The following is a 13076-nucleotide window of genomic DNA, read 5'->3' as shown; positions in this document are numbered from 1 at the left end:
GAGGATGTCGAGGCTGTATTTTTTCACCCTGCTTATTTAACTGATATTCAGAGTACATCATGCAAAATGCTAGAGTGGATGAAGCACAAGATGGAATCAAGATTGCCAGGAGAAATATCAGTAACCTCAGATATGCAGATGACACCACACTTATGGCAGAAAGTGAAGAAGAACTGAAGAGCCTCTTGATGAAAGTGAAAGAGGAGAGTGAAAAAGTTGACTTAAAGCTCGACATTCAGAAAACTAAGATCATGGCATCTGGTCCCATCACTTCACAGCAAATAGATGGGGAAACAATGGAAACAGTGACATACTTTATTTTCTTGGGCTCCAAAATCACTGCAGATGGTGACTGCAGCTATGAAATTAAAAGACGCTTACTCCTTGGAAGGACAGTTATGACCAACCTAGACAGCATATTAAAAAGCAGAGACATTACTTTGCCAGCAAAGGTCCGTCTAGTCAAGGCTATGGTTTTTCCAGTGGTCATGTATGGATGTGAGAGTTGGACTGTTAAGAAAGCTGAGCACTGAAGAATTGATGCTTTTGAACTGTGGTGTTGGAGAAGACTCCTGAGAGTCCCTTGGACTGCAAGGAGATCCAACCAGTCCATCCTGAAGGAGATCAGTCCTGGGTGTTCATTGGAAGGACTGATGTTTAAGCGGAAACTCCAATACTTTGGCCACCTCATGCGAAGAGTTGACTCATTTGAAAAGATCGTGATTCTGGGAAGGATTGAGGGCAGAAGGAGAAGGGGATGACAGAGGATGAGATGGCTGGATGGCATCACCGACTCGATGGACATGAGTTTGGGTAAACTCCGAGAATTGGTGATGGACAGGGAGGCCTGGCGTGCTGCGATTCATGGGGTCACAAAGAGTCGGACATGACGACTGAACTGAATGCATTGAACACTGCATAAAAGATACTAAAATATCTTTTTATGAGTCCTGTTAACAAGGGAGCTTATCAATATTTGACTTTGAAATTGAGTTTGTATCATTTTTATATAGTCTTTGAACATGAAATTATTTCTGTTTATTCCAATGGCCTTATGAAAGCCTGAGCTTTGTGAATCAGAGGTTGGTTCATTCTTGTTAAGTAAAGCATTACATTATTGATTTTGAAGTTAAACTAAATGGACATTTTCATGACCATCATTGACTGAATTCTAGTGTTTCCTCATCTGAATTAATATATTGAAGGCTTAACCCTTCAGTTTGGATATACTTGGAAATGGAGACTCATAAGGAATAAATAAGGTTAAATGAGGTTATAAGACTGGGGCCTTGATCCAATAGGACTAGTGTCTTTAAAAGAACAGATACCAGAGAGTTCACTCTCTCTCTCTCCTCATACACATGTAGCAAAGGAAGGTCATGAGACCACCCGTGAGAAGGCAGCTGTCTGGCAACACAGGGGGAGAGTTCTTACCAGACACCAATCCTGCAGGAATCTTGATCTTGGACTTCCACTTTCCGGAACTAGTAAAAAATAAATTTTGCTTAAAATACTTAGTCTATAATATTTGATTATTGCCGTCCAAGAAAACCAATAAATGACTAACCTGTTTTCTTAAAAAATGTTTAACTAGTTATTCTTAAATCGAGCAATGCACAAAATAAAGATAATGCAACTTTAAGACTTCCAAAATAAATTTCTAAATTGGGGTTTACAAAACTGTGATTACTTTTTGCTTCATGTTTTTATCTGTGACGTGCCACTATAAAATGAGCATGATGGTTGAAATCTCATTAAAACCAACTTAAAACTCATCTAGGAGCATCTCAGCAATGACACTCAAGTTTTGTCATAGTTTTTAACTTCCAGATAAGGTATAGCAAGACTGTGCATTATCAGATGCAAATCTATAGAAATTGCTAAGTAATGAAAGTAAAGAAAAAACCGTTCATGAGTTCTATACTGTCTATAAAATAGAAGCTTACTTTCAGATATTTATTCATTAAATTATTTATAGCTAAGCAATGTTAACTATATATTTTCATAGATAAGCAATATAGTTATGAGATCAATAAAATTAAGCAAATTAAGTAACAATTGCGCTTGCAGTATGATTTGCCCCTAAAAGACATCAGACAAACTTGCAAGAGTAATGTTTTTTTGATAAGAAAATATATAAATTATTTGATTGTTACAAAACTCAGAACTATATCAAATTTTAGCATTTATTTTCCCCCACTGTTTCCCCCTAAAGAATGAAGAAATATGAATTTCATAAAGTCAAAAGATACTATCTTTCAAGAATTAATTAACATTTAATAATTGTGTACTTTGGGCTTCCTCGGTGGCTCAGATGGTAAAGAACCTGCCTGCAATGCAGGAGACCTGAGTTCAAGCCCTGGGTCAGGAAGATCCCCTGGAAAAGGGAACAACTACACATTCCAGTATTTTTACCTGGGAAATCCAATGGACAGAGGAGCCTGGTGGGCTACAGTCCAGGGTGTCACAAAGAATCAGACACCATTGAGCAACTAACACTTTCACTTTTTAGTTGTGTGCTTTACCTTCAAACTTTTTTGAGTCAGAAAATAAGGATTAATTTTGTACTTAATTAGTGGAGAGACAGACAGTAGATGGACTGGAACCAATGTGACCAAAAAGTGACAGTGCTGTCACAAAGTAACTATACTTGGAAACAGTATACCTGCCAAATTTAAACTAATTTCTGGTACTAAAAGAATCCTTCATAAAGTGCCATTTCCACCTCCAACCAAGTTAACCTGTATTCTCATAATAATACACTCTCAGGCATATCTTTACTTTTTCTTCATGACATTTGTGATATTTTAAATTAAGCAGTCATTTGCATAATACCTAAAGACAAGAAACTCTAAGCTCCATTAGGGTGGGGCTCTCTGTCTGTGTGCTCAGTCCTGTCAGACTTTTTGCAACCCCATAGACTATATCCTGCCAGACTCCTCTGTCTATGGAATTCTCCAGGCAAGAATACTGGAGTGGGTTGCCATTTCCTTCTCCAGGGGATCTTCCTGATCCAGGGACTGAACCTACAACTTCTGCATTGACAGATAGATTCTTTATCACTGAGCCATCTGGGAAGCCAGGGTGGGGACTACATCTGTCTTGTTCACACTTGTTTCGCCTGTACTTAATAACTATTTGTCACAGGAGCATGTATAACTTAGTAGACCTATGGATGAATGCAATACAAACAGATGAGTTTGTCAAAATGACAGACACAACAGAAAAAAGACCATACTTCAAGGTCATTTGTCTGTCAAAAAGTGAACAAAAATAAAACCCAAAAAACCTGAGGCCCTTCGGAAAATGATTCATTCTATTTCCTAATGGAAATCTACCACCTAGTAAATTCAATCTATTTTTTAAAATAGCAAATACCTAGTTCATACTGTTTGACCAGGAAGCAAACTGTAAGACTGCTTTTCATATTACTGTATGACGTAGCTTCAGGGTTTACAAATATTTCAAAATAATTTAAATGAATGAATTAGGAGTTTTTGAAAACTCAAAACTGTAGCACAAAAAAATCATGGCATACTGTAAAGCTTATGAGAGAACACAAACTCATGATTTAAATATTTTCTTACTCACTAGATATGAGCAGACTTGATTTTTTGTGAGAGATGTATTATTGAGATAATTTTCTGAATGAGAGCAGTCAAATCATGAAAGTGTATCCTAAAAGTTTAAATTATTTCTCAGTGTGGATAACAGAGTTATTTAGTTTTAAAGAAAAATTCAATGCAACTATTCAAAGACATCTTGTAATAAAAGAGATTTAGGGGACATTATATGCTTCATAATGCAATGCATACATGTATGTTTTCCTTCTCATCCTACTTCTCTTTTGGTTTCTTAAATTTGATTTTTGCTTTGTTCACATGAAAGTGAAAGTGAAGCTCAGTCATGACTCTTTGCAACCCCATGGACTGTAGTCTGTAGACTGTAACCAGGCTCCTGCATTCATGGCATTTTCCAGGCAAGAACACTGGAGTGGGTTGCCATTTCCTTCTCCAGGAGATCTTCCTGACCCAGGGATTGAACCCTGGTCTCCCGCATTGTAGGCAGATGCCTTCTGGTCTGACCCACCAGGGAAGTTCACATGGAATATAGGAAAATGGTAAAGATAAACCTATTTGCAGGGCAGGAATAGAGACACAGACATCGAGGACGAACGAGTGGACACAGGGTAGGGGAAGAGGGATGGGATGAATTGGTAGATTGAGATTAACATATGTACACTATCATGTATAAAATAGATAGCTGGTGGGAAGCTGCTCAGGGAGCAGCTCAGGGAGCTCAGCCTGATGCTCTGTCGTGACCTAGATGGGTGGGATGGGAGGTAAGAAGGAAATCCAGGAGGGAGGGGACATGTGTGTGTTAGTTGCTCAGTTGTGTCTGACTCTTTGGGAGCCCATGGACTGTAGCCCACCAGGCTTCTCTGTGTATGGGATTCTCCAGCGAAGAATACTGGAGTGGGTTGCCATTCCCTTCTCCAGGGGATCTTCCCAACCCAGGTCTCCTGCACTGCAGGCAGACTCTTTACTATCTGAGCCACCAGGGAAGCCCATATGTATACATATAGCTGATTCACTATGTTGTACAGCAGAAACTTACACAACATTGTAAAGAAACTATGTCCCAATTTAAAAATAGAATTCTCATGACTAAAAAAAAAAACATCAGGTTTTTTTGTTGGCTTTTATTTTATTTCTTTCACTGTCTTTTATGGAAGCATTACATTTTTTTTTTTTTTAACTGTCCTAGGAGTTGATTTCATTCATTAATTGGGTAAGAAAGGGAAAATTATCCATCAGATGCTATGGACAACTGTGGGCAGTATTAGTGATTATAAGGTTTGACAGCTTATAAACTGGTGGTCATTGAAACTGTAGCCTAGGGAAGAAGCACGTGAAGACGGGTTCGGAGTCTGCCTCTTGGCGTCAGACATACAACCATGGCAAGAGAAATCTTAGTATGCCTAGGTGCATGCATGTTCAGTAGCTTCAGTCATTTCTGACCCTTTGAAATCCATGGACTGTAGCCTGCCAGGGCTCCTTATCCATGGGATTTTCCCAGACAAGAATACTGGGGTGGGTTGCCATGCCCTTCTCCAAGGCATCTTCCCAATCCAGGGATTAAACCCACATCTCCTGTGTCTCCTGCATTCCAGGCAGATTCTTTACCACTGAGCCACTGTGAAGCCCTGGTACAGACAAAGCTGCCTTACTCATAAGAATTCATGCTAGATAATCCACCCCCAGGTTTGCTTATATTTTTGCAAATAATGTATATTTTCACTGTTAGAATTTCAGCCTGGTAGGAGACAGTTTAACCTGCTGCACAGGTGAACTTGGACAATTATTGTGCAGATGCATTCTCTGGACCATTTTGACTTTTCTGATCTCAGTAACTTCCCTTCTTCTGGAATACTTAGTCAATCACAAAAATTCAGCAATAGCTGTAAGAAGTCTTGAAACAAACACTCAAGGGCATGAGAATAGTAACTGTTTAGCAGGGCCTGGACAGGAAATTTTGACTTAGAAATGCAGGAAACAGCTGCTGAAGATAGTTCATGACTTAAAAAAAAACTGTCTGTGGGAGATTAATAAAAAATAATTTAGTCTCAAATTAAGCAAATGTTTGAGCACTTACTATATGATGAACCTCACAGAAATATAATCACATACAGTAAAATGACACACATGAAATGAAATGCCTATTCAGTGTGGTAAGTTTTTACAATTATATATACCCATGAAACTCAAATTCCTATTGATCCTATCTATAATCCTATCCACATAGCTCAGATGGTAAATAATCTGCCGGCAATGAGGGAGACCTGGATTCAATCCCTGGGTTGGGAAGATCCTCTGGAGAAGGGAATGGCAATCCACTGTAGTATTCTTGCCTGGAGAATTCCATGGACACAGGGACCTGGCCAGCTACAGTCCGTGGGTTCGAAAAGAGTAGGACTAACACACACAACACACATAATCCTATCTATAATCCCCAAATGTTCACTCAAGCGTTTATGCCCTTCTCCCACAGGTCCCACCATTCTCATAGCTTCAATCATAAATTAGCAGAATCACACAGATTAGCAGAATCCTTTGCTTCTGGCTTCTTTCACTCAGTGTAGTTTTTTGAAGTTTATCCATGTTGTTGCTAATATCAGGAGTTAGTTCTTATTATTGATGAGTTGCATCAATATAGCATATGATTATACCATAGTTCCTTTATTCATTCTCCTGTACTTGGATATTTGAGTTGTTTCTAATTTTTATTTATTTATGAATAAATTTGCTTGGAACATTTTCATAGGACTCATTTTATGTACATGAGAAAAATATTTCTCTTGGATAAATATCTAAGTGTAGGATTGCTGGTCATAGGGAAAGGTATATAAGAAACTGTTACACAGATCTGCAAAATAACAGATTCAAAAAGTTATATACCATTTTACAAGTTCTTTTTGGCAATGTATGACAATTTTAGTTGCTTCATATCTTCTCCAACATTTGGTGTTGTCATTCTTTTTAATTTCACCATTTTAGTGGATTTAGTCTTATCTCATTGTCATTTTAATTTACACTTCACTGATGATTCATAGGACTGATCACTTTTAATGTGCCTATAAATTTTGTGCATATCTTTCTTTACAAAGTATCCATTCAAGCCATTTACTTATTTTTATTGGATTGTTTGTCCTATTATTTTTGAGTTGGAGGAGTGTTTTTAGGTTTTAAATCAAAGTCCATTGTGGTGCAAATATTTTTCCCAACCTGTGGCTTTCATACTTATTTTCTTAATGTTAGCATGGATAAGCAGAAATTTTAAATTTTGATTAAGTCCACTTTAGGGCTTTCCCTGTAGCTCAGTCGGTAAAGAATATGCTGGCAGTGTAGGAGACCCAGGTTCGATTCCTGGATCAGGAACATCCCCTGGAGAAGGAAATGGCAATCTACTCCAGCATTCTTGCCTGAAGAATCCCATGAACAGAGGAGTCTGGTGGGCTACGGTCCATGGGGTCGCAAGAGTTGGACACGACTTTGCAACTAAACCACCACCACCACTAAGTCCACTTTATCGAAATTTCCTCTTATGAGTAAAACATTTTGTGCTCTAAGAAATTTTAGTCTCTTCAAGGATTGCAAAAATTATCCTCTGCTTTCTTCAAGAAGTTTTAGAATTTTATCCTTTACATTTAGGACTACAATATATCTTGAATTAATTTTAATGGATGGCGTGGGGTATAATTAGAGGTGCACTTTTGCTTTCATAGAGGTTGTTATCTTTTGTAGAACAATTTGTTAAAAAAAAAACTTTCTTTACCCTATTAAATAATGTTGGTACTTTGGTTGAAAATAATAATCAAGTGACTATGTAAAAATGGACCTGTTTCTGGATTCAGTATTTACTTGAATCTACTATGTCTCTCTTTAAGCAATATCAGACCATCTTGATTACACTGAGTTTTGAAACCAAATAGTATAAATACTACAAAGCATTATTTTATTTCATGATTGTTGGGTATTCTGAGTAGTTTGTATTTCCACATAAATTTTAGAATCATATTGTCAACTTCTACTAAAAAAAATAACCCTGCTGAGATTTAGTTTGGGAACGTTTTGAATTTATAGATAAATTTAGACAGAATTCACATCTTAAAAAGATCAAGCCTTTCTATCCATGAACATGTTATATATTTCTATTTATTTAGGTCTTCTTTAACTTTTCCCAGCAATGTGCTTTAGTTCCAGTGTAACAGATCTTGAATGTATTATTCTTAACTATTTTACATTGTTTGATACTATTATAAATAGTATATTTTTATTTTATTTTCCATTTGTTTTTTGCTGGTATATAAAAGTGCTATTTTTATATTGACCTTGTATCTGCAACATTGATTTAATCACTTGTGAGCAGTTACCTGTGAATAAAGAAACTTCTTCTTTTCTAATATTTATTAGAAATCAAAACACTTTTCTATTTTTTCATCTTCTAGAACTGACTAAAATTTTTAGTAGGATGTTGAATACACTGAACAAAAAACACATTCCTGTCTATTTCCCAATATATGGGGAAAGTTTTGTGTGAAAGAGATGGCCAGATATATATTGATACATGGGCTGTGGCTAATGGCTTGGTTGGATGATCATCAATGAAAGGGAAGGTGATTAGAAAATTGATGATAGTGAAGTCTGGGAAGAAGTAGGTGGATAGATCTAGGCACAGATTATCATGAGGATAGTTCAGTCCTACATCAATGCTCTCCAAAGAATTGTTGATTTGTAAACTGGCCCCCGCACACAGAGAGTAAGGAGAGACCAAAGAAAGAAGCAGACCACTTCAGGTTGTGAGGTGGTAGTTTTAACAAGTAAGGGAACTTCAGTTCAGTTCAGTTCAGTCGCTCAGTCGTGTCTGACTCTTTGCGACCCCATGAATCGCAGCACGCCAGGCCTCCCTGTCCATCACCAACTCCCAGAGTCTACCCAAACCCACGTCCATCGAGTTGGTGATGCCATCCAGCCATCTCATCCTCTGTCGTCCCCTTCTCCTCCTGCCCCCAATCCTTCCCAGCATTAGGGTCTTTTCCAATGAGTCAACTCTTCGCATAAAGTGGCCAAAGTATTGGAGTTTCAGCTTCAACATCAGTCCCTCCAATGAACACCCAGGACTGATCTCCTTTAGGATGGACTGGTTGGATCTCCTTGCAGTTCAAGGGACTCTCAAGAGTCTTCTCCAACACCACACTTCAAAAGCATCAATTCTTCAGCGCTCAGCTTTCTTCACCATCCAACTCTCATATCCATACATGACTAGTGGAAAAACCATAGCCTTGACTAGACAGACCTTTGTTGGCAGAGTAATGTCTTTGCTTTTCAATATGCTATCTAGGTTGGTCATAACCTTCCTTCCAAAGAGTAAGCGTCTTTTAATTTCATGGCTGCAATCACCATCAGCAGTGATTACTTAGGACATTTCTCTCCACATTCACCTGCCATAACCTTATAAGTTTACACAGAGGACTTAACTAGGTTCAGAAACAAACAGTTCAGGTGGGCTAGATGACACATTACTTTCTAAAGGCTATGTCATTGGGACACCTTCTACAGGGGGGAAGGCAAGTAGAGTGCACATTCCAAGGACTCAGAAGGGGTAAGGAGATGCAGACTGTTTGGGTCCAGCTCACAGCTTGTCAACTGGTAGTTACATCTTCTCATGAGCTCCTCCCACAAGAGCCGCTTGAGCAGCAGAGGACACAATGATCCACTCTGTGGGTATAAATGAACCTATTTTTCAGCTACCCTTGTCTTTGTCCAGTGGGCTTATAAACAAAGTGGCTGTGGGGAGCAGGGAAAGAGGTTTGCACAGGCTAAGCAATGTACACTATCTGCATCAAGGCGGATTTGACAACAGTTACTGCTGAGTGGCAATCAGCGGTCAGAGATTAACACTGAGTCTCAATGTGACATCATTTCTGGGAAGATCGGTCCAGCTACAGTGTATAACTTAATTATATTATTTCCATCCTAGAAGGTGGATACTTTATTCTCACTGGAATAGAAGCTTAGTATGAATATGCATTTGTCTTTCCTGTCTACAATGCTTCTGCCAAAATCACTCTCTGTGAACTTATGGGATGCCTTATTTCTTACCATGATAGTCTACACAACATAGCTTCTGACCAAGGAAATCACTCTACAGCTAAGAAAGGTCAGTCCAAGGTCTGTGTGCATGAAATTCACTGGTATTATTACCTTCTCCATCACCCTAAAGTAGTTACTTGATAGAATGGTCTTTTGAAGACTGGGTTATGATGCCAGACAGATGACCACACCTTGAAGGGCTGGAGTAATGTTATCCAGGAAAGAGTATACAGTCTGGACCAGAGCTGAGTTTATGGTGCTTTTTCTCTCACAACAAGGACTCACAGGTTTGGGAATCAGAAGAAAAGTGCAGTGGCTCATGTCACTACTGATTGCCAGCGAAAGTGAAAGTCAAAGTCACTCTGGCCGTGTCCAACTCTTTGTGACCCCATGGATATAGGTCCATGGAATTCTCCAGGCCAGAATAATGGGGTGAGTAGCCATTCCCTTCTTCAGGGGATCTTCCTGACCCAGGAATCAAACCCGGTCTCCTACATTGCAGGCAGATTCTTTACCAACTAGCTGAGTCACCAATAAAAGTATAACTTTCATCTCCATAAACTTTGGTTCTTCTGGTTTAAAGGTCTTAGTTTTCAAAAAAGGAATGATTCTACTGGGGGACACAGAAATGATTCCATTAAATGGGAATCTGACACTGTCATTCAGCCACCTAGAAATACTCATAGTAGTGAATTAGCGAATAGAGAAGAGGAATTTTAATGTGGCTGAATTGATTGATTCTATCAAGAGGATAATGAAGTTTCCATTGCATTTGGGAGGGTAAAGAGTATGTCTGCAATTCATGAAATCTCTCAGGCCACATCTTAGTACTTCCATACCCTGTGGTAAAAGTCATTGAAAAACTATAGCAAGACTACTAATGGTTTATATCCTTCAGGAGTAAAAAATTGGTTTATCCCTGCTCAAACTACCGCACAATTGCACTCATCTCACATGCTAGTAAAGTAATGCTCAAAATTCTCTAAGCCAGCCTTCAGCAATACGTGAACTGTGAACTTCCAGATGCTCAAGCTGGTTTTAGAAAAGTCAGAGGAACCAGAGATCAATTTGCCAACATCCGATGGATCATCGAAAAAGCAAGAGAGTTCCAGAAAAACATCTATTTCTGCTTTACTGACTATGCCAAAGCCTTTGACTGTGTGGATCACAATAAACTGTGGAAAATTCTGAAAGAGATGGGAATACCAGACCACCTGACCTGTCTCTTGAGAAACCTGTATGCAGGTCATGGAGCAGAGTACATCATGAGAAACGCTGGGCTGGAGGAAGCACAAGCTGGAATCAAAAGATTGCCGAGAGAAGTATCAATAACCTCAGATATGCAGATGACACCACCCTTATGGCAGAAAGTGAAGAGGAACTCAAGAGCCTCTTGATGAAAGTGAAAGAGGAGAGTGAAAAAGTTGGCTTAAAGCTCAACATTCAGAAAACTAAGATCATGGCATCTGGTCCCATCACTTCATGGGAAATAGATGGGAAAACAGTGGAAACAGTGTCAGACTTTATTTTTTTGGGCTCCAAAATCACTGCTGATGGTGATTGCAGCCATGAAATTAAAAGGCGCTTACTCCTTGGAAGGAAAGTTATGACCAACCTAGATAGCATATTAAAAACCAGATGCAATGGACATGAACTTGGGCAAACTCCGGGAGATTACGAGGGGCGGGAGGACTGGCGTGCTGCAGTTTATGGGGTTGCAAAGAGTCAGACATGCCTGGGTGACTGAACAACGACAGCAATATCAAAGAGGGAGTGTGATTCAGCTCGAAAAGAAATGAACATTAACCAAAATTGAGTAAAGGGATTTGTATCTTCTTTTCAGGAGAGGGTTAGCATTATTTTATTTGTAGATCAAATACTTTTATCATGTTATGGAGAAAGATGTTTTTATTATTATCTTTATTTGGAAATTAAGTATGGTTAAAAGAGATATATATGGCTGCCAAGTTGAGAAGGGATGGAGTGTGGTAGCTTTGGTTTGTGTCAGTTTATCTAGACTGGAGACTTTTCTCAGAGTTACACTGTCTGTATCATTGGCCGCAACAGATATAGGCATGAGATTAGGAAGGTAGGAAAGAGAATAGCCAGTTTCCACACATGGAAGGTCCGCATAGAGCAAGGCATGTTGCAGCTTGTATGTGTAGTTACTGATCTGCTGGCCCACCTTACTGGTGTCGAGGAGCAACAGCAGGGCTTACAATTCTAACCAGAGCTCCTCTTTCAGATCCTGTGAACTGCAGTCCTCATCATGCACATTTTCATTAAGAAAGTTGCCAACTTAGTGTGCAGATCACTCACAGTACCAAAATTGAAGAGGATGAGACAAACACACTGATGAGACAAACATTCATGTTTGTTCTAGTGGGTTCTAGTTTTTCCTCAGAGATTTCAATTTTCTGCCACAGGTTTATTCAAGGTTCATCTTTGCTTTCTTTCACTTCACGTCGATATCTCCTTGCAGACTTCAGGTCCAATATCAGCACAGATGCAATGGTCCTATGGACTGCTAACCAGATCCCATAATTGAATAAGATCTAATCCTCAAAATAAATTCCTTATGTATATCACTTACCCCTGGACTGTAAGTGTTACCTGTTACCCCTAGGAAACAGCACCCTACTCCAGTATTCTTGCCTGGAAAATGTCATGGGCAGAGGAGTCTGGCAGGCTATAGTCTGTGGGGCTGCAAACAATTGGACAGACTGAGTGACTGAGTGTCGAAGAATTGATGCTTTTGAAGAGCATCTTAAAGAAGCCTCTTGAGGGTCTCTTGGACTGCAAGGAGATCAAAGCAGTCAATCTTAAGGGGAAATCAACACTGTATATTCATTAGAAGGACGGATGCTGAAGCTCCAATACTTTAGCCACCTGATAGAAAGAACTGACTCATTGGAAAATACCCTGATGCTGGGAAAAATTGAAGACAGGAGGAGAAGGGGACAACAGAGGATGAGATTGTTGGATGGCATCACTCACTCGAATGACGAGTTTGAGTAAGCTCCAGGAGTTGGTGATGGACAGGGAAGCCTGGCATGCTGCAGTCTATGGGGTCGCAAAGAGTCGAACACGACTGAGCAACTGAACTGTACTGACCTGAGTGACTGAGGACACACACATCACTTACAGTAGTTCTTTGACCTGATTGGCTCTTGCTATTTCCTGGTATGGTCTTCTTTGTGTTTATTTTGCTTGGAATTTGTTGAGTTTCTCGGATATTCTTGCAATTATACCATAAGTTATGGAAACTCCATATTATTTTTCAGCTGCCTTTTTTCCATTTTTCAGTTTTGATAATTTCCACTGCTCCATCTTCATGTTTACTGCTAGCCTCTTCTGCAGTATTTAGTCTGAGGTTAGGCCCATTCAGTGAGCTTTTAGTTGTTGATATTGTATTTTTATCTC

The sequence above is a fragment of the Giraffa tippelskirchi genome, chromosome 9 (genome assembly GCF_054371585.1).
Source record: "Giraffa tippelskirchi isolate mGirTip1 chromosome 9, T2T-mGirTip1v1.2.pri, whole genome shotgun sequence".
In the NCBI taxonomy this organism is placed as follows: domain Eukaryota; kingdom Metazoa; phylum Chordata; class Mammalia; order Artiodactyla; family Giraffidae; genus Giraffa; species Giraffa tippelskirchi.
Note: the sequence above shows the minus strand (reverse complement) of the source record.